The sequence below is a fragment of the Ixodes scapularis genome, unplaced genomic scaffold (assembly GCF_016920785.2).
Source record: "Ixodes scapularis isolate PalLabHiFi unplaced genomic scaffold, ASM1692078v2 PGA_scaffold7__128_contigs__length_106722199, whole genome shotgun sequence".
Classification (NCBI taxonomy): Eukaryota; Metazoa; Arthropoda; class Arachnida; order Ixodida; family Ixodidae; genus Ixodes; species Ixodes scapularis.
The window spans coordinates 14,212,827-14,234,875 of record NW_024609882.1 but is presented as its reverse complement, the minus strand read 5'-3'; positions in this window follow the sequence as shown (position 1 = coordinate 14,234,875).

Genomic DNA, 22,049 nt, shown 5'->3' with positions numbered 1-22,049 from the left:
TAGCGTTCTTTAGTGTTACCTCCAGCTACTCGGGCTAGCTAGCAGTATCGTATTCAACAGGGCGCGTGTAGTAAAATAGGAGAATACGACTAGGGTTTTAAATAGAACCGTGTCCTTCGAGACCAGTGGCGTAGCCGGGGGCCCCGAATAAAGTTGTTAGCCTATTATCTACGCCATCGCCCAAGACATCTCTAGCGAGTAATAAAATAGACGCCCGGTGCCTCGTCGAATATATATGGGGAGGAGCTTCAGTTGCCTAGCGCAGGAACTTGGATGTCACTTTGGCAGCTTGGAGCATGCACGCGCAGCCCAAGCACTGCGGAAGGCTGGGATCTCTCTTTGTCAGTGGAACTGTGTCTTATTTTATGACTGGTCGGTATTATCCTTGGTTCCAAAGCTCGTCATTACTGCGCTCTGCCCGATCATCCCAAGCTGTCTTTCGGGGATGTGTTCTCCTCTTTCTGCCACGCCCTACATACCGCGACGGGGTGGTGCGAAGAAAGCATCTTCGAGCGGATCACAGATGCCATTGCCGACCTTCTCTTGTTTTCCAGAGATACGTAGCCACTGAAGCGGGCGTTGACGAGCCTCCACAAAGGTCGATGCTGAGGAGAAGGACGCAGTAGCACTTTAAATGGCAGTAGCCTGTGCTGCTGTGGCAATGACGAAGTAAATGTAGTAAGAGGAAACAAAAACTGAGGGTCGGTTATGGCGGCGTCCATGCGCAGCTGCCTGAAAGCGTATATGTTGTCTCAAGGTCGCCAGGTCACACATGCTCGAGTCGAGACTGCTTGGTGCCGTCGTGGCTACTCACGCATGACTGGGCGGTGGAAGGCTTCTTCCCTCGCCTGACCCGCTGTCTGCCCATCAACGGGGGAGCCACGCACTGGATCGAATTGAGCGAACGCCCATGTCTCACCGAATGACACTTTAGCGAAAAGTCGGCCGCCGCCAAGCGGCGTTTACGGGTGGGCCAATGCGTTCACATTTTTGTAATGAGCCACCGCTGAATGTCGCCGCGAAGGCTGGCAAGGGACACCCCCAAAATTTATGTTTTTCTTTTTTGGCAGGCGATTTCTTAGGGTGTCAGAAGACTACCCAATAAATATTTTGCTGCAGCGTCACGTATATTTTTAAGGAAGTCAAAAAGCGCCACTTCTTGAAACCGAAACTGGACTGGGGAGGAAGAAGAAGTATAAAGGAGAGAGAGAGAGAGTTGGTGGAAGTCACGTGGCTGTGATACTTTTTTTTTTTTTCAATCAATGTATTTGCAGCCTTTTAAAATCCATAAAAAATGGGTATCATATTTCTTTTCTATTCTTAATATTGTGCTTGTGCCTTCGATGACCGACGACTTTGATCGTAGTTGGTGGTTGTGTCTGAACCATGGAAAACGGCACGTGACCACGGAGAAGAGAGTGAGCGCGACTCAAACCAAACCATCCAGTTTTCAATCGGTGTTTTTCGGGTGGAAAGTAAACGAATTTCGAGCCGCAAATTGTGTTCTGGGTAGTTGGGCTCTCATTCGTCATGTACAAATAAAAACCTTGGCGAGCATAAATACCCTGTCTGTGTCCCTTTAACACGCGCCCCGATATTCGCTAAAACGTCGATTCGCTCAAACGTCGCTCGTGTGGTATGGACCCCCATCGACAGAGAGCTTACCGAACTTGACCATGCCTTTGCTTGCAAGGATCCTTGCGATTGGGAAAAGAACGCCGAAAGGACACTTTGACACTTAAAACATTCAAAGGGATTATAGCGTTCTCAATCTGTAGTTAATAATCATCGGAAAGCATCTTAGAAGCGTGGGGTAAACACGTGGCCCCCGAGTGTCGGCTGAAAAACGGTTTCCCTGGTCTGTCTCTTCAAACTCGAGAAGGCAGAGAAGAGCTCACCGGAGGTAAGCTCACTGGAGTAAAGCCGCGAAACTGTCGGATGCGGAGGAAAGCTCACCGACCTTTTGTTAGTTGTGGAGAAGAGCTCACCTACGAATATGTAAATCGAACGTTTACTCAGCTCAAGACGTTCACTCATCTGAACTATATATGTTATTCTGCACATCACTATCAGTCAGATACACATCCTAAGCGACATAACGACAAAACTTTTTTAAAGCCTAGAACGGTAATTAAAAATAGTCGGAGTAAACAATAACCAGTGTAATCGGATGCAGCTCGAGCAATTCCTGAATGTTGATACATTTCATTAACTTTTATGCAGCAGAAGGCATTGCATAAGCTATGCCAAACCTTCATATTTCACCATTTGTCTAAGAAGGTACGCTTTCAGATTTAAGTCCTAAATGACAAACACAAAAAGAGATAATGCTGACTCCATTGCAGCTGCGTCAACATGAGTAGCGCGAAGACGATTGTAATGGAAGTAGAACGTGGGCGGCAGCAAAACGCCTTGTCTTGAACACCGCCTACGTGAGAGGTGACTGTTGCACCAGTTATCTACAATTATAACGATCCCATTGCGTACGAATTTAATTCAAAGTGTGCGTTCCTATGGGTCTGTCCAAAGACGGGTGAGTTTTTTTTCCGGTCCCGCCACAAATCGGGTGAGCTTTTCTTCGGGGTTCCTAAACTCTGAACCCAAGTTTTCGACCCATGCAATAAAATTTGAAAGCAGGAGACGCGCGGCTGTACCCAAGAAGGCCGGGAAGGCTTCGTTCGGACTGTGCTTCGAATGTTTTATTCAAAACTAAGGTATTAGATCAAATAATGGACTGTATGAGCGTAGATCCTGCGGATGCGGCTTAAATCGAACACTGGCACGAGGCTTTATTTGTTTCTGTCCCCCTTCAATCTCCCCCTGCGCAGAAAGATATAAAAAAAAAAAAAAAAAGATAGTGAAACACCGAATGAAATAATCGATTCATTTTATTATGATGCTTATTGGTAGCTAAGACATTTCGAAACACCGTGCGAATGTTTTTGTGGTTGTTTTAGCGGGTAGAAAGGAGGGAATGAATAATAGCGCGCAGAACACGCCGTTGTTTTCCTTAACTCTGACGACAATTAATGTTCCACGAACTTTCTCATTCGCGACGTCGCCATGCCAGAAGTAAACTTCATTACGTCTTGCATAGTAACCCTGAGACGTAGGAATAATAAGAAAACGGACAGAACAACGAAGTCGCTGACACGGCTTTTCTTATTATTCCTATGTCTCAGGGTTACTATATGTATGCCATTCACCAGCTCGACTGCGTTTTTTTCCTATCTTCATTATGTCTATTTATTTTATTTTTTTCGTCATAAATGTGGGGGTTTTTTTGGTAACGCGGTTTTGTCCCTTGACAATTCTGCGGATTGTGAGCAGCATCACATTCCCAGCCGTGACGCAGACGCGTTTTTCAAGCTAGAAAACGACGTCGTCTCGGAGGCTGGTTAATTGTCGTTTTTAGCGAGTCCCCCGGCGGAAGCTCTAGTCGAACTCGAACCTTGAACGAGGAAAAACGGGGCTGTAAAAAATAGAGCTGTGTGCGTACCGGAGCAAACTGTCGACGACACTCCCGCCCACATACAGTGCCATAGCGCCCCCTTTTCCTTCCCAAGCGACCTCGACTTGACGGATCAGTCAACTGATGGACAAAGGGGGGCTTCCTCTAGGAAGCTGAGCCTCGGATTTTGTTTTTCTCACTGCTGGCAACAGCGTAAAACCAAGAACCAGCTTAGGTGGCTGTCGCAATGCACCCCCCTTGCAGCCCCGTAATCTCCGTCCGGGCTGCAAGGGGCAGATGTACCGGGACATTGCGATGGCCACGGCCATAATCGCCTTGCCTCGGCGTACTTGCACGTCTGGAGAAAACCTGAACGAATGCGGAAGGTTTTCCTTCGAACAAAGTGACGAAGGTAGAATGTAGCGTACTCGTGAACAAACTCCAGGTGAACTGAATGACGTGTGCCTGGCTGGTTGTCGATGAAACCTCCTGGAAACCTCAGGTTGACGTCCAGATTGATGGGTCAGGTTGGGTGGGACGGGGGGGGGGGGGGGGGGGGGGGGGGGTTACGCTTATGGTCAAGAGGTCCAACGCGTCAAGAGATCCAATATGGGTCAAGAGGTCAAAAATGGGTCGAGAGGTCCAACGAGTCAAAAGGTTTAACGAATCAGGAGATCCAACATTGGATCTTTCGACTCGTTTGAACTCTTGATTCGCTATCCGATCGATTCCGAGGAAAAGGAGGGGAAGGGGGGAGAGAGAGAGAGAGAGAGAGAGATGATGAGGGCGAAAAAATAAAACAAAAGCAAAACCCTACCAATCGCGCAGTATTTGGGAGTTTTAGTAGGCCGTCCAATAGCCCCCCGTAACGGTACCCGATAACCAAACGATGCACGCGGAAAGGCGCCGGAGGAGCATCGGGCATCGTTATCGGTGTTATCGGGACGGTCTACTAAAACTCCCTACTGGTAGCCTCCATCAAAAACACTAACAAAGAAGGAAACGGGATTTAATTTTTTTAATATTTTATGTATTTGGCACAAGTGCTCCCTTTACAAAGGCACTTCTAAAAGCCGCGCGTTATCGGCCGTGCCTTTGCTTCTGCTGCTCGCAACTTGTGAGATAGAGTATGGGCCGCGTTTGCTTGTGCTGTCACGCCGACATCGACGCCAGTTATTATTACCTTCTCTTTATTTCTTCAGTTACTTGCCGCCTCCTCTCCTGTCATTCGGGACAATATTTTAGGGGTAAGCGGTTTTCGCATTTAGATTTGCAGGATGGAAAATACTTCTAATTCGTTCTTAAAAACCTCTTCAGCTTACTTTTGATGAATTACTGGAGCCTTTCAAAATAGTCTGTGACAGAATATTTTGATAGGTCCAGTAATTCCAGTGATGATCCAGTAATGATCGACAAAAAGGAGTGACAGACTGTCTGTCACTTCTTTTTGTCGATCATACGGGTTCCGATGGTTATCAATGGCTGCTAGTGACTATCACTAACTGCTTCAATTATTTCGGTGCTTTTGGAAAACTCTGGCTCTACATCGCTGTTGGTGACCACTGGATAGATACTATTAGTCAGAATTTTCAGGTTTTTGATCGTTATTTATCAAGTTGGGGTTGTCAACATATTCCGGGCTTGTGTTAGGTCCCTGTCTACATTACACCGCATTATTAAATATACTTGGAAACCACAAATGACTTCAGGAAGATAAGTGTCTGCGAAGCGAACTTGCCTGGGACTGGTCAGAACGCCCCAGCGATATATGCTGCTAGCTGGCGTTTTACTCTGACCTTGACAGGGACCCCCTAAACATGGCTTTTGTCTGCCTTCGCCCACAAGTTGACAAGAAGAGGTTCCTAGGGTTCCTTGTTTTCGAATAGATCCGAAAAGAAATCCGAAAAACATTTGCCGGTAAATTTCTCGTCGATTCGGATTTATACAAAAAAACTCCGAATTTCGAGGTTACAGCGACAAAATAAACAGCAAAAAGGGACGGAGTTTTACAACTAAACTTTCTAAGAGCACAAGGTGAGTGGAGCCGAGCAGATTCCACTTCTGTTTCCTTTTAAATCTAGAAGTACTCACAAAAGGGGCTTGCCTAGTAGCACGTCGAGGTTCCTTCGGGACTACAAATAATGCTATCCGGACCCTTTTTTTTTTTTTAATTTTACGCAGTAAATTAAATTTTGAATTTCAAAGAATTGGGAATCTAACAAAAATAAACACCCATAAGCCCCGAATTCCCAGCGAGCAATAAACTCCGAAGAACACCCTCCGAATTTCACGAGAAATGAACTCCGAACACACGGAATCCTGCATATAACTGAATGAAAGAATAGTATTGCTCTGGGGCTCCACCTCAGCGGTGTTCGGGAAAAAAGATAACATGGGAATGTAGCGAATGAGCCTTCTCTTGGTTTTGTCCCGTGGCACTACGACGGTTCCTTGAAGTTGAAAGGTTGACGACCCCGTGGGGTGCCTAGTTGTGCGGGTGTCCCCGGGATTTGTCCTTTTCTTGCCCTTTGTGAGTATCAGTTCGCGTTCAGGAAAGGAGGGGATTGTATCATGGCCTTTCGTGTTCTTAGTGGTTACGGGGCATAGTGGTAAGGCCGGTTCAGCGTTTGACTGCGCTTCGTCCGCTCGCATTTCTTTCTAAAAGGATTATCCCTTACATTGGTAGCTTGCGCCGTCTCAAATGACTACTTTTTTTTCCCTCATAAAACCCACAGCGCATGAAAGGAAACAGATACACGAACAGAAAAGAGACGCGTGGAATTACAAGGACAGCGCTGACTCTCAATTGTTCCCCCGACAATAATGCCCTTAGAGCGCAATAAACATTCGGTGAAAAAAAAAGAAGAAAACACTTTCGCATTATTCTTGGACCTTCGGAAACCAAACGCAACACGCGCAGCAGACTTGCATTGCGAGTGAAAACATCGCATGGAGCGAGGTCGGGGAGGAATAATCGATCGCATGGAGAGCTGTTGAAAAGTCAGAATCTTTTGCAGCCTACATTTTCCACCATCAGCGTGGTGCCATGACGTCACATGCAAGTCACGTATTTGTTATGTCACGAAAAACTAATAATTCATAAAACAAAGCTGGTGTATAGAGATAGTTCCAGGCACGTAGCCAGGGGGGAGGCCCATGGGGCCCGGGCCCCCCCGAAATCTTCCGTTTTGCTGGGACCTCCTCTCCCCCCTCCCCCTCATACAGCATTTTGTCATGGGCCGAAACAAAATTCTGGCTACGTGCCTGGATAGTTCATTAAGAAAAAGTTGACCTCTGGGCCTTTTTAGAGGTCAACCTTTTTTTAATAAAAAATCGACATACACCACCTTTTTTTTTATGAATAATTAGTTTTTCCCGGGTTGAGACACGCGTGTCAAAAAATTAATTTTGCGGCAAAAAAATTAGGGAACTATTGGTGGTGAGAGACGCGATTGAGTCGGCAGTCGCCTCCTTTCCACTTTTTTTCTCGCTCGGCATTAGGGGCGCGTGGAGCAAAGGTGGATCGGTTTCACGTCGAGCAGGAAACACCGAATGATCATCTCGGGCTGTGTTCCAAATCTTTCCCGAACGGATCCCAGTTACTCCGGCGGATCGTATCACGTGACAGCACAGATTGAAAAACGCTGGACGCGGGTAGGTTCTAGAACGCCAGGGGTACAAAATCCTTACCCTGGAGTGAGATCGAGTAAATTTTGGAACACGGCCTCGGTGAGCGAATGACCATTCCGTGACGTCGTGGACTTTGCGCTCAGAATTTCCAACAAATCTCTAGCCGTCAATATTGCTCTAAATTTTTTTTTTCGCGTAAGATTTATTTCTTGACACGAGTGTGTCCCAACCAGACTATATTTTCATGGGCTTTTTTTAAAAAAGACAGTCGCCCCCCCCCCCCCCCCCTCCCCACCACCCACCCTTCCAGAAAAAAAAAAATATGACTGATACGAGTGCTGTGAGGTCTCTGGGATAACAGGTGTAGTCGCGTGTGTCTCGGTGGTACACGGTCACGGGACGCTAGCTTTGTTCTCATTTGGCAATCCAGGCACAATGGCTAGCACAGAAGACCCGGAGGATGCTCGCCAGACGGTACAAGCTGAGGAAACCAACTCCAGTTGTCATCGATGGCCAATCAGATTCCAAGTCCGACTGCTTCGCCTGCGTGGCCGTGGTGCGAGCGATCTCGGCCCAGAACGAGCGCAGCCCTCCAACGAGGCGGGCGGCGAGCGAGGGCAGGGTCAAGGCGAGGTCTCGCCGCGCGGAAGAGCCATTGTGTACAGAAAGGGCCCAGGTGTGAAGACAATGCCTCCTCCTCGCAGCTGCGGACGTGACCGACGTCCCTGACGATGGCGTCACTGGCGAAGGAAGCAGCTTACGTGAACCACGGGTGCCGTGAATTCCTTGGCGAGTCACTAGGGCTGGTGAAAGCATCTGCCCGTGACCGTGAAGGTGTCCTCTGGAAGGGGGCTAAAGTGCCTTGGGCATTGGTCTCTGGTTCATTCTTTTGTCTCACATTCCAGAGAGAAGCGTCTGGATAGCAATAAAAAGACAGAGTAACAAAGGGACACTCCAAGGCTCACATTTTTATCGTTTCGGTAAATGTCCCAACAGTTTGCCGAAAAGCAGTTGATTGCAGCTTCTGCCCGTTTCGATCTGGGCGAGCATCGTACCGGCGTCCGTTCGCCTACTCACTATACTGCGTGATGCACGTTCAGGTGAAGAACCGTACTGCACTGGTCAACTTGTCCGTGCGCAACAGGGACAGATTAGCTTTCCGCGGCCTCTTGCTCGACTCTTAGCTTAGAATGTGCTAAAGCCTGAAAAGCCTGGAGCTCGCGACCGCTTGTGACTGGACTTTATGTGTCACTCCGCTGATGCGGTACCTTCGGCGGCGTGCCGTTTCTTTCACTCAGCTACATGAGACGCTGCTTCTAGCAAGCGTACAACTAATATGGCTCGTTGCAAATCAAACACTTCAAGATCAGGCACATTAGGCTAGTTACGCTCAAGGGGAAGAACAATTACTAGCGGAACTTGCGATTCTGGAGGGGTGAAACGCCCTCTGAACTTTTTCGTGACACTAAATATAAAAAAAATATATTTCAATGCGCAGAACCACAAACGAGTACGAGGACATTGGTCGAGCGAAATATTTGGCCGCCAAGGCCACTTTGATTCGTCCTCCCCGCCCTGGGTTTGTGGACTTTGCCTGATTGCTGTTCTTGAGAGAGAGAGAGAGAGAAAAGTGTGTGTGTGGGGGACTTTATATTGCACGCTATTACTGAGAGGCACCTGTAATTTCTGTAAAGTCTCCCGGTTCCGTCTCTTCAGTTCTATCAAACCATTGTGTATGATCAGGTCAGGTAGGGCATCGGGAAGGAGCTAGAAGTTTACACAAACTCCGCTTCCATTTCAGCTCGAAAGGCTCTTCCCGAGTGCAGGTACTGGAACCGTCGGAGGTCACAGCCGAGTGCGAAGCATTTGCATTGCAGATCTCGTGGAAGCGTCCGGAAAAAACGTAATCGCAAATTCAAAACCATTAAAAAAAAAAAACAAAAAAAAAAACACCAGTCGAGACGAGCGATTTGGAGCGAGCTTGTTGAAATGCGCCGACTCTCTTCACCGACGTCGGCTTGCCCCCTTCCTTGTGGCACCCAACGACTGTTTTTACCGAGTGCCAAGGGGCTGGTATTAAATGTTAAAGACCACATAAGCGAGGTCGTTATTATATCAACCGATGCGCCCGAGAAACCCGAGGACTGAAAGGTGGCTCTCTCTCCTTCTCTCCGGACGATCCGAATTAGCGCCCTTTTCCCTCGGACTAATGCTAAGAATTTTGGCAGAGGCCGGAATGAAGACACACGCGACCCTGAAGGAAACTGCGACGTAAAGCGAGCCTCGTCAGCGACGTACTAATTGTCCCCTGGAAGCGGATTGCGCTTGAACGCGTCGGGTTTCTCCGTCAGAGAACTGCATATCCGGCGCTTCAAGTGGCCTCGTTTCGCTCTCACCGGGAACGGAAGCGCCTGCTGACTTCCATACGAGGCAGGACGTCATCCCGCCCCAAGCACCCAACACGCTGGAGCTGGACCAGAGTGGCCGCGTTCTAGCCCAGCTTTCCTTAAAAAGCCCATAAAATGTTTTTCTTTTTTTAACAGTTTGGTTGGGACACGCGTGTCAAAAAAGCAATTTTACGCGAAAAACAAAAACAATCGAGCAATACTGAAGGCGCGAGACGCGATTTAGTCGGTAGTCGCCTCCTTTCCACTTGTTACCTCTCCCATGCATTTCGGGAGCGTGGAGGAGAGCTGGATCGGCCATCCCGTTGAGGTGGAGAGAGTGTATGACCATCTCGTTGAGGGGGAAAGAAGGTATCACCGTCAGAGTGTCGAACCGATATTTTTATTGGTTCGGTTCGGGTTCGGGTTCACAGCTTTCGGTTCAGTTCCGGTTCAGTTCCGGGGCGCAAAAAATAACGGTTCAAACCGGTTCGAACCGGTTCGAACCGGTTTGAACCGCTAAATTGAGAATATATTTTCCGCGTTGTTCTGTCAATAGGCGCTATTTAGGCCGTGAAACTAACTGCTGTTACGATCTGATTTTTGCGAGGACCTATTTTTGAGAATTTCGCGAATCGCCTACAATTCGCGAAAAATGGGTCCCGCGAACAATTTCGATAAAATGTAAACAGATTGAAATTTATATTGAGATTCCACCGCGTCGAGAAAATTACAACCCGCGAATTATTCCAAAACTTCATCTTTGACCTAAATCACGAAATATTGAGCCCACGAAAAATAAGTCGTTTACAGAATATAGTTTTCTTTTTTTTATCGTTTGTTCAATTCAGTTTTATTTTCAGGTACCAAAATTTAAAAAATTCTGTTATTTATTCCTACACAACAAGAAAGGAAAATCTACATTAACATACAAAACGTCGTGTTTATACGATTCAACATCCCTTCGTTTACCAGAGTCACATACATCGTACCTGAATCGAAATGTTTTCGCGAAGTGAAGTAGGTTGCCTAAATACCCGTGATTGGTACAACTTTGTATCGCAGTATTACATGTTGAATCGTGGTTTTGCCCTTAAACTAAGGAATTAATTACAGTGAATACATTCATGAAATGGGCACCTCGTCGCCATATATACCATAAAATGTGTTTTACGGAATACGTTTCACAATATATATATGATGACGAGACGACTGAGCTTAAGGGAATATAATTTTCAAATTGTCACGAAAGTCACGGGACAAGTCCTTCCAGTCTATATTTTATAGAAACACTAAGCGACAATCGCAATGCTTGTTTTTCTAACTGGCATTGTTTGCTCTCAGCACCATGATGCGGGCGACGAATCATGCGAAAAGGAGTGACTGAAATTGTTCACCCTAACCTATGAGCACCTTAGTACTGAGATCAAATCTGACCTAAAACAGTGCTTACCCATGTGAACATTTTCTTATATTGGATAAACTGGCATAGCCTGGATGTTGAGGTTTGCTCTTGACAAAATGCAGGTCAATTTAATTTGCAAATAAGCATCACCCTCGCTAATTGATGATTTTTGCTAATTAGTAAAAAGTGGTATTTCATGCTCTACTCAATTCGGAAGCTACTTAATTGGACACTTTCTGAGAGTTTAAGTATGCAATCGTCATAGTTCCACCATTCGTTCCAGTAAAAAAAGGTGATAATAAAAACACATAAAAACGCGATAATAAACTTCTATATATTTGAGAAGTTATATATGCATGAGGAACACATATAGTTACTTAAATTAGCCTCAAAATAAAAAAAAAATTATTTAAAGCTTTTCAAAATCACCTATCACGTCTATAGAGGATAAAAGCGCCGAAAAATATTTGCAGAACATCTTTCAGATAATTTAAAGGCGCATTTACTTATATATCTTTGAGGTGAGGATCTTCTATTTATGCTGCCAAATCTTCAGACAGGAATTAGGTATATTTTTATTATCATCGATAAATTTGACTTTATGAAGTTCACATAACCGCCTGAGACCGACACGGAAGGACGATACTCGAAAATACGCCAGCTGTTGTGTCTTCGGCAACGTGCTTTTGTTAGCTGTTTTCCAGTGTAAAATAGTGGGTTGCAGGGTATGCCAAAATACACTGTGGTCACATGATATATCGGAAGGCAAATACACGAAATGTGCAGAAATAAGGAGATGACACGCATTTTTTTCTAAATAATCCCTTACACAACGCTTTACTGCAAAAAGAAATGCATAGAAATGCATAAAATGATATTCCTAATTTAACATAGATTCCGCGCAGGGCAAACGAAGATTTTTTAGAATCCTAATATAAATCACTTTTGGACATCAGCTTGCCTCAGCTCGAAACGTCGCGAGATACTTCCTCGGGAGGCTAATGTTATCTTAGGTTTTACGTGCACTTGTTTTGAGACCTTACTTCACGACTCTGTTCTTTATCAGTCATGTGCTCCAACATTTAATTAGGCTGCCGTATATCATCGCGAGACTGCTATAAATACTACACAACTTTACACATTGGACGTCTACTGCTGGTGTTGCGAACGTCGCACTTCACCAGAAAGCTGAAGTATTCAACATGGTTTGCACGTGACGTAATCGCACTAGATACTGGTTGTCATTGCGAGTTGTTCTTGCTGAGAAAATCAAATCCGGTTTGGAAAAATGCAGGCTGCAAAAGTTTCGCGCTCAGTGCAAGCTATGTATTTGAGAGGCACAGATTTTTCTTGTTGGTACATCGTCGTTAGGCACGGCGCGAGTATCTGGCACGACGAAAACGTGCTTTCTGGCAAGAGTGTTTTTACAAATAAAAGTTGTACCAACTACCCATCTGTCACTATCGTTTCCAGGCCACGCTTTCTAGTCTGCGCCGAAAATGTGGGGCAGAGGAATCTTTACGACACAGTATGCTTTAAAACTACCCCCCTCCCCACTCCCTTTTTTTTTTTAGTTGCTCCTCAAGATACTTTTTATTCCTCAGGGATTGCCTGCTCCGTATTGAGTGGTGTTCACTCGACAATTATATTTGTCTCACTTGTTAACAGTAATTCTTCCTTGCTTTAACTTTGCACCAAACTGTGAAGGTTAAACAAAATACAGGGCCGTCGAAACTTGGAGAACTTGAGAACGACACTCCTGTGAGACTTAGAGCGGCTGCCAACGTTCGGCTATCCCCGTGAGGCCACTAGGAACTTTCTTTTCAGGTGTCCCTCCCGTACACACTAATAGTTCCATGTAACGTCGGACTAATACGTCACATTTAGACCCTTTAACACTTCTATTCTCGGGACAACTTTCTGAGGCAGTTCAGCAATAACGAAAACATGTTTGGGAGCCTAAATGGTGTGCATACTTGTAAAATGGGTCGTGCAGCATTTTTTTTTTTTTTTTTTACCTTGAGTTCAATAAATACCGCTAAGTTGTAATCCCTGACGTTAATAACTTGCAAAAGCATCCATTAGTTTGCCCCTCCGCGAAATGGCAGACAGTCGAAAGAAAGAAATGAAACAGCCTTTCCCCTCCTCAACTCACAATTAGAACTATCAGCCACGTGATCTGATCCTAATATATACACCGTCAGTATTTATCATAGTCATACGCAGGGTTGGCAAAGCAGAGAGCATGGGCTGATCTTCAGATATAATTTTAGTTGGGCTATAATGCCCGAGCCCCACTAAAGCGACAAACAGAAACAAACGACAGCGGCTAGCCTTAAACCAGAGTATTTCGCGATTTGACAGGCTTTGTAGAATAAAGAAGGTTATGCTCAAACACGAGTATCATGCACACGATGGTACCATTTGCAGGCTTGTAAACACTCGTGCTAACTTCGCGAGCACCGAACAACTCAAAGCCGTATAAAGGTACCATCGCGAACATGCTGCAGGTGTCTGAGGCTTGTCGCTTTTGTTTGTTTCTGTTTCTAGCTCTAGTGGGACTCGGGCCCATCATAATCTTTGAGTTGAACACGAGCCGTTACCCGAATGTTTGGCGATACTGGTTGTCACGAACCAGAGCATTTGACTCGGCATCATGACAATCGGGTACATCATGGTGTCACGTGACTCTCAGTGCGAAGTTGTGATGTCATGTGACGTCACGGTATCAACAACGTTAACAGATCTAGCGACGTCCTCAATTCGAATCGACTTAACGCGGTGAGTCACGTGAAGTCACGGGGTCACGTGATGTGACATTACTTGACAGCATGTCTTGACGTCATGACGTCACGTGACAATGTGACACATGGCTAATCATAGTGCCAATAAGAAAGCGCCGCAAAAAACCAGGATTTACTCTACATTGCAATTCTGTATATGACGATTTGATCAATACGTAGAGGAATACACGTGCCAATTTTTTATTCCCAAATAATAAATTTGTAATACTAACAAAAAAATACCATGAACCGTTTTAAACCGGTTACCGTTATATTTTTTTCCGGTTCAGTTCCGGTTCAGTTCCAAGATGGCGGCGAAGATTTCGGTTCGGTTCAAATCCGGTTCGGCTAAAAATAACGGTTCTGTTCCGGTTTTCGGTTCGGTTCGGTTCCGGTTCGACACCCTGATCACCGTTCCCTGACGGCAGGGACTTGGCGCTCAGAATTTACAATCAATCTCGCCTCGTCAATAATGCTCTACATTTTTTTTTTCTCGCGTAAAATTAATTTTTTGACACGAGTGTCCCAACTAAACTGTTTACAACTTTTTTTTTTTTCAGGGGTTTTCGAAGCATGGCAGACATGAACGGTGAAAGCGGGTGCTGCGCTCGCCGCTTGCCGCTAGGCGCGCCACAGGCGCACCGCGCGGCTTTGTCTCTATCGACCAGATCCGAGCGACGCCTCGCTGCGCAGAAGTGACGTAGTGCATGAGCCCAGCACCGGTTGCTGCGATACCGCCACGCGGTGCCCGTTTTCATCGCTCATCTGTCTTCTGCTGTATGAGACGGGCTGTCTACGACGCAAGGCAGGCAGCGCTCCACTAGTGATTCTGGTGCTCCGTAGTGAGTAATAGAGCACTATATAGCTCCTACGGAGCAGAGTAGCGCAATCCTTTGAACCCCGTGTTTTGCCAACAACATGGCCGACAGAGCGGCTCGGTGCGAGTCACGTGGTACTCAGGGTTCCAGGAGGCGGCCCGCCCTATGGGAGAATACATGGAGATCGACATAACACGGCTGATTAAAAAACTAACGGCGAGTTCACATTTTTCAAAACTAGCCTGTCGTGAAGTTAGTAAAGTGCTAAACACTTTATCAAAGTTTTAATAATATCGGATGCGTGTGCAAATTTTGAGAAGGCGATTTCCGAGGCAATGGCGTTTGAAGCAGACGATTTTTGCTCGCAGCGGAGATGGGCTTTTCGGGTTGGCCGGAGCGGGTCACGTGAATGGTGTGACGTCGCCGTGTCGTCTGCTGCATGATGCCGCTCAGGCAATTTTTAAAAAAAAGTTACGTCCTTGTATGGCACAAAACTTATCGCATATTATTCTAAAATGTTTCATTATTATGTCAAAAATGATTTCCATTCCGCACATCCCCACAAAACTGAAGAAACAACGATTTTCTCACGTTCCCCATGCATTTCTGACCGCAGTTGGAACCCCCGGGCGTTCGCCGCTAGTCGCCGAGAGACGGCGTTCTAGATTGCGCTACTCTGCTCCGAAGGAGCTATATAGTGCTCTAGTGAGTAACACCACGCGGAGAGGCTTTCATGACCCCGGGCGCCATTGTCCGCTTCTCCCCCCGATGCGCGCTCACGTTTATTGGAACTTCCCAAACAACATCTCTCTCGCAAAAAGGGCATCGCTTTGTTTCTTCTTTTATAATCCGTCGTGAACTGGTCTTCGGGTTTCTTTCTCCTCCTGCTTCTTCTCCAAGATAGCTAGGTTCGACATTGGAGAAAACGTACGTGGAAATGACGTAAAGGAAGGGAGGACCGTATCCTAGCAACACATGCGCCGGGGCTCTGCCCTTTGACGCCTCTACGTCATCGCAAACTTGACACCTGTCACCCGTTGGAGCGACGTCCAGAGCCACCCCCCCTGGCGAGCGGAAGGAGCTACGCAATCCCCGAGGCGTCCCTACGCGCAGAATACGGGGTAGGGTTTACGCGGGGAGCAGTTTCTGCGTTTAAGCGCGAAACACATGTACGACGAAAACCTTCCGATCCGACGTGCGGACTGCCGGAATGACCTTGGGGGGAGAGGGTGTTCGTAGCATCCGAGAGCGTTGAAAACCCTCGCCTCCGACCGTCGGATTGCGCGGTCGGACGTCGGATCGGACGGTTTCGTCGTACATGTGTTTCGCACTTTAGTGAAGCGACAGCAACCGATCTTGTGTGTCGCTGGCCGTCGCGTCTGATCTAGTTAAAAGTATTTAGAAGTAATCAAAACCTAATGGGCGTTGTTAAAACAAACCGTTCTTTTTTGTGTGTCCTTTTGCAATACATTTAAGAGTTCATCGGAGGGAAAGTTGTTTGAATATTACGAGGAATCCGGGATGCGCGCCTTCTTTAAAGCAACGTGTCGGAGCGAGCCAGAATCGGGCGGCTGACGGCTGCTCCTAAAGAGCTCCCGCTACCAGCCTGTCCCGCCGCGTAATGAAGGCGCCGAAGCAAGCGGACGACTTGGACAAGGACGCGCCTGCTTGCTCTCTTGAACCCAAGAAACATCCGGTTGACATGACTTAACCCGAAACAGGGAAGAAACAAGATACGTAAAAGGAAGGCTCAACACACAGCGTCTCCAAGAACAGCTGTGGTGTCGGAGATGTGCCTTCGTTTCCTTCGCCGTCTCAGGCCAAGGTACGCCCACTTTTCACGAGCTCGCCTGCGCGCTCACCTTTCTTTCAGACCTATGCTATAAATCATAACGTGTAACAGAAGCGACTTTCATCTTGTCTGGATTACCTCAGTAGAAAACTTTTCCCTACGTTATATATATATAGGGTGTTTTTTTTTTAAGCTTAACAGATTTGTATTAAAAAAGCCGTGAAAGTTACACTTGTGCGGTTTGTGCGGGTGAGTTATACGAGAGCCTCTTCAGGGTACGCGCAACAACCGTTCCACACGCCAAATCTCCAAACGCAGCTAGGGGACTGGTGCACCACTGGCCAGGACCAGGCGGATTTTTTCAGTCCTGCACCAAGCCCCTAGCTGTGTTTGGAGGTTTGTGTTTGTCCATAGTCTCCTCTATACTCACAAAGCCTGGCAGTTCGATGACGGAGCCATAGAGTGCCCGGTCGCAGATTTGGAGCGCGAGGATCTGGTAGCACAGAGCATTTCTGGGGGAGTCTGGTATTCAGCGCACAGCTTTTGCAGCGGCGAGGACCCGAAACATGGTTTTCAAACCTGACGAGAAAAGAAGCGGCAGCCCGAGGAACGCGAGAAGCACGAGAGGACATCCGATCGCTCGGGACAAGTGTGTTTCGGCGTCTCGCCGCAGCGGGGAGCCCTTCACGTGACTCTCGTCTGCCGCTCTACTTTTTCACTTTCGGCGGCCGCGTCTCGTGGTGATCTGCCAAGCTTGGTCAGTTTAGAGGAGGCCCATGCACCTGCCCAGATCGAGTGCGCACGCAATGCTCGAGTCCCATCTATGAGCCGCATTCAAATATCGTCACTGGAGGACACTGCGATCCCCCAATTACGTCATCAAGTTTCGCGAAAGGGAGTTGGAATGAAAACGCTCGTTTTTGTCCTTGAAATTACACCGCAGCAAAGGAGTTTCTTGGCCAGTGGTGTTGCGTGCGAGAATCCTTGAGTCTCACTAGTGCCAGTAAGCACGTGTAAAGTGAAAAACATTTCAATTGAATATCGTTGCGCGGCCCCTTTAAAGCCCTTTGATAAAGGCATAAACACATCTAGAAGCATTACAATTATCTGGTGGGCTAGTTGGGTAAACATCACTAAAATATAGCGCAAGGACGACGCAAGGAAGAACGAGAAGACGTTTTTTCCTGCCTTCTTCCTTCCGTCGTCCTTGCGCTATTTTTAGTGACATCCAGAAGCTTTACGGTGAGCACCGCTCCAACCTGTGCACGCCGCGCTCTTCACTTCTTCAGAAATGCCCCACGCATCAGCATGCAAGCTCACGTGGCACGCGAACGATAAATGTGAAATAATAATAAGAGTACAAGTCCAAGAAGAAACCATTGTTATCGTTTTGATAAAACGCTAAATGTGGTGCACTATGTGTTTTTTTTTTTCTTTTTTTTTTTTTTACGTTTTATTATTGCTAAGAAGATGCTGAAGGATGCTTACACGCAATCACAACCCAAACTTTTATAATTTTTCGTCGTTTCGAAAGGTGAGCAAAGCACCCGCCATACGCACGAACGCTGAGTATCGCCCCGGCCAGAAGCTCTTTGTTTCCCAAGTGCTGGGCTGGGAAAAGGGCACTGCTCAGCACGCGATCTTCACAGCTCGGCACGCACGGGTTCGTCGCTTCCGAAAGCGAGCAAAGGAAGCGCCGCACGCTCAAGTGCTGAAGACGGCACCAGGGTCACGCTCGAGTGCTGAAGATGGCACCACGGTCAGAAGCCCGTGGCTGTGTTCCAAATCTTACCGAAATACTTCGGCGGGTCGCGTCACGTGAAAACAGAGATAGAACGATGCTGGGCGCGGGTAAGTTTCCGAACTCCATGGTACAAAACCCTTACTCTGGAGTAAAGTCGAGGAAAATTGGGAACACAGCCCTTGTCTATACTCCATTTCACCTTATGTTGTACCGCAGCGAAAGCTAGAAGCGCGAGATCATAGCGTTGGCAGTTTCTTTGAATGCACGTGAGCTTGTGCCGCCAAGATGTGCCCTAGAGCAAGGAGCTCGCGCTTCCTTTCCTGCGGTACACCATAAGGTGAAATAGATGTATAGCTACGACCGGTGACCGGTGTCACGGTCGCGCACCACTCGTGTCAGAGCGCACCACTCCCTCGTGTTTCGCGCGTTCGAGCAACAATGGCTGTCGGTGCCTGTACGCGCGAAGCGTGAGAAGACCTTTCCCGCAAATCCCAGGAGACCTTACAAGCAGGGGAATTGTGGGGCTGTTCCGATGTATACGCTCGTGCCTGCTCGAACGCTTCGTGTATCCTAGCACGATTCATTTTTTCTTATCTTTAAGAGCTCAGAACACACACACACAAAAAAAAAAAAAAAATAAATAAAGCGAACGGGAAATAACGTCATCACATACTCTGTTTTGCTTTCCCGCTCTGCCTTCTCCGCGTTCTGAAATCACCAACTCCTAAACCGACGTCAACTTGGTTTTCGCGTCTTGAATAATAAATGCACGTGCCACACATCTGAACGACACAATGCCTAAAGCAGACGCTGGGGGCGCTATACATATTTCCGGAAAGATCTATAGTATCAAGCGGCTTGATTAGTTCACAGTGCGGAACGGCGGAGGGGGAAAATCGCGCGAGGATCTACAGTATAGCCATTGTGATTTGGAGGCACTCGACACATCGCTTCGAGCAAATCGCGACGTGGGTGACCCACAAGCGCTCGCTCCGCTCGTGCAGCAGGCACGAAGGAGGAGAAGGCGTCCGTGCCCCTTTTCGCGGTAGCCATGAAACCAGGAACGTCCGGGTCCCTTCACGCCTGTCGGGACGACGCGCCGGTGACGCATGCCGTATTTTTGGCCGCTTGCGTAAGGAGATGCTCCATGGCATATTACTGCTCCCGGTACCTCAGGACGCTGACAGGATGGTGTCGACGTCGAGGTTATACAATCACTCCAAGGTAAGGCGAAGAACTGCTCCATTTTAGGGTGCACCTTCCTCCACAGGCTGCTGTTGCGGGGCGATGACAACTCGGCCATTTAATGCTTACAAAGTGGTACCACTCGAAATCAAGTGGTACCGCTTGAAATACCACTTCATATTTTCACCTGGGAAAACAGGCGCCATTCGGGGAGAAACGGAAGGACGACGCTTTACGCACGCGCCAGATTCCAGCCGAGTCATTGCTGACCTCTTACCGAGATGCTGAGCCACCGAAGCGCCCGGGTGTTGATGAACCTCCACAAAGGCCTACGGACGTGAAGTAAACCGAATGAAAGGAAACAAAGACTGAAGATCGGTAATGGCGGCACCCATGCACAGCTGATGCAAAGCGCCTCTCTCTCCAGTCGGAGCGAACAAAAGCGTCGTCTTCTTCCTTCTCGCCAACAACAACATCCCCACAACCTGGTCTGCTCCTCGGTCTGGCGTCATCTCACGCTTTCCTTTAGTTTCTTTCAGAGTATGCAACTTTCGATGGCGGTAGTAAACAGGTCGTGCCGTGCAATCTGCCTCGACTTTGATCCGCTGAAAACATGCGGCTAGTAAGCGAGCTTCCAGGGGCCTTCTTCGGAAAGGCGATAAAGGACTGCCCAGTATCGCGCTGAGAAACGTTAATAAAGGCGGTTGCACAGGCTGCGTTCAGGACGGCAACACGCTGATACGACAGTAACGACAAAGGCACCGGAAAAACTACACAACACGAGAAGCAATGAAGCGCGCAATAGGCTACTTCCAAAAATCCCTGCATGCAACACTGCGCGCGTTGCATTGTGTGATCTCTTTGGCCATGGAGAGAGGAGTACATGGTTTCAATTTCGATTGCCCTAGCAGTGCATCTCAGCACTGCATGAAAATGAGGTCAGCGCTCGTTTGCATTGCGCCCATTCATCTTTGTGAGAGCCGCCGTTGAAACTTGAACCTCAGCGGCCGTAAGGACTTGCCTAAACTTAGCGAGGTATACGGCCGACCGCCTCCCATACCTTTCTGGCGGCCTGGTTACAACTCCCGAGTGCAGCATGACCCACTCGGGTCACGGATCATTTAAGAAGCCATTAAGACGATAGAACAGGATGATCGGCCCAGTACGATTTTTCTTCTCTCGTTTACCTGCGCACAAACTCTGGCATGTCGGAAGACCCAAGGAACGTGCTCCAGCGTTCTATCCGTATTGGTAGGCAACACCATACATTTAAGGGAAGTCATATATTCGAAAATGGATGCTCTGTTTTTGCTAGTGATAGGATGTCATGAATTAGGCAAACCGAAACGGTGGCAAAAGAGAGCCCAAGGTGCTTTGCGTGGCACCACGCAGTTCGGATCGCTTCGATTTTGCGAGAGGTCTCTTCGTTTACGGTTTTTCCTGCGGCCCCGTCGTTGTTGCCGTCATCGTTGCTGTGGACATAACAAACGCTTACTTTCCTCCGGAGCCGGATTATTCATGGTTCAAATGAACCGGGCCGTCCTCGTGAAGGGGGTCCACCAACCTCGACATGCTAAAAAAAGAAAAAAAAAAGAAAGGCAGCTATAATATTTTGACTTGGAAAAAAAAAAATATTAGTTCAATGTTAGTTGGTGATCAACTATTATGGCGATAAACATCATCAATTCAATTAATGGGTGTCTCCATTCGTATACTATGTCGATCTCTTACGTACCCTTACTACTGCATTGAGCGCGTTAAGCGCGAGTGATTAACACAATTCTTGAACCACAAACACCGAAAAAAAAAAAACGCTTGAAAAAATTTGTTAGTCCAGCATGTCACTGTTTCGCCGAAGCTGCGGTCTTGTTGAAAAATAAAAACAAATCAAATTCCACCTTGACATTTGTGCACCTGTCAAATGTTTTCTTCCGGCGTTCTTGGCCAAACACGCCTATTTATCGTCGGTCTGCGCGAAAGCTCTAAGGTAATCTCTAAAATTCTTCCAGCCTACCAGATAGCTTTCTGCCGAATGTTCACGTCCAAATTGTTATTCTGAGTGATTGTTATTCTGAGTGATTTGTGCGATAAATAGGGAAAGAGAGAGAGAGAGATTTTTAATGAAGACATAGGGAGGGTAAAGGCCCGTTCACACTCTTGCGACCGAGTACGACTGAGAAAGACGAGATCTCTTACAACTTCTTAAAGGTTTCTAGAATGAGGGAATGCACTGACATTGTGGCGCCATCTATGCGGTGACCCTAGAACTGCATTTCACAAAAGCGAAGGTTTTGCGGGATTTCCGAGGTCAAATGTGCGTAATACCCATAGAAAGGCTCGTTTATAACATTGACAAAAGTTTTTCGAGCCAAAAAAGAAAGGATATTGCGCAAGAAATAAAAAAAAAAAATATGCCGGACCGCCGAGTTTACACTGCTTCCCAATAGATGGCGCCAGTGTGTTCTCTGGTTTAAGAAGTTTTAAGGAACCCAGGTTTAAGAGGTCGCAAGCAGTCGCAAGAGTGTGAACGGGCCTTAAGCCGTAGTTTGTTCTTTGGCTGGCTGCTCCGTAGGGAAGGGTAGAGGGGAACGCAGACGTTCATAGTAAGAGTAATGTCACGCACACGCAAGCTCATCACACACGCACACACATGCACTCAAATTGATCTTGAAGTCCAGTGTTTTCGGCATCATTTTGGAGCGCTTTAATGACAATACGTTGATGCCACCAATCGTTCCATGGGCCCAGGATTTTTGTCACAGTACATGGCCGTTGGTATAGCTGTTGAAGTGTCTTTTTTGTGTCTCCTCGTTGAGTATAATATTTAATGCATTCACATAACCAATGCTCAACATCT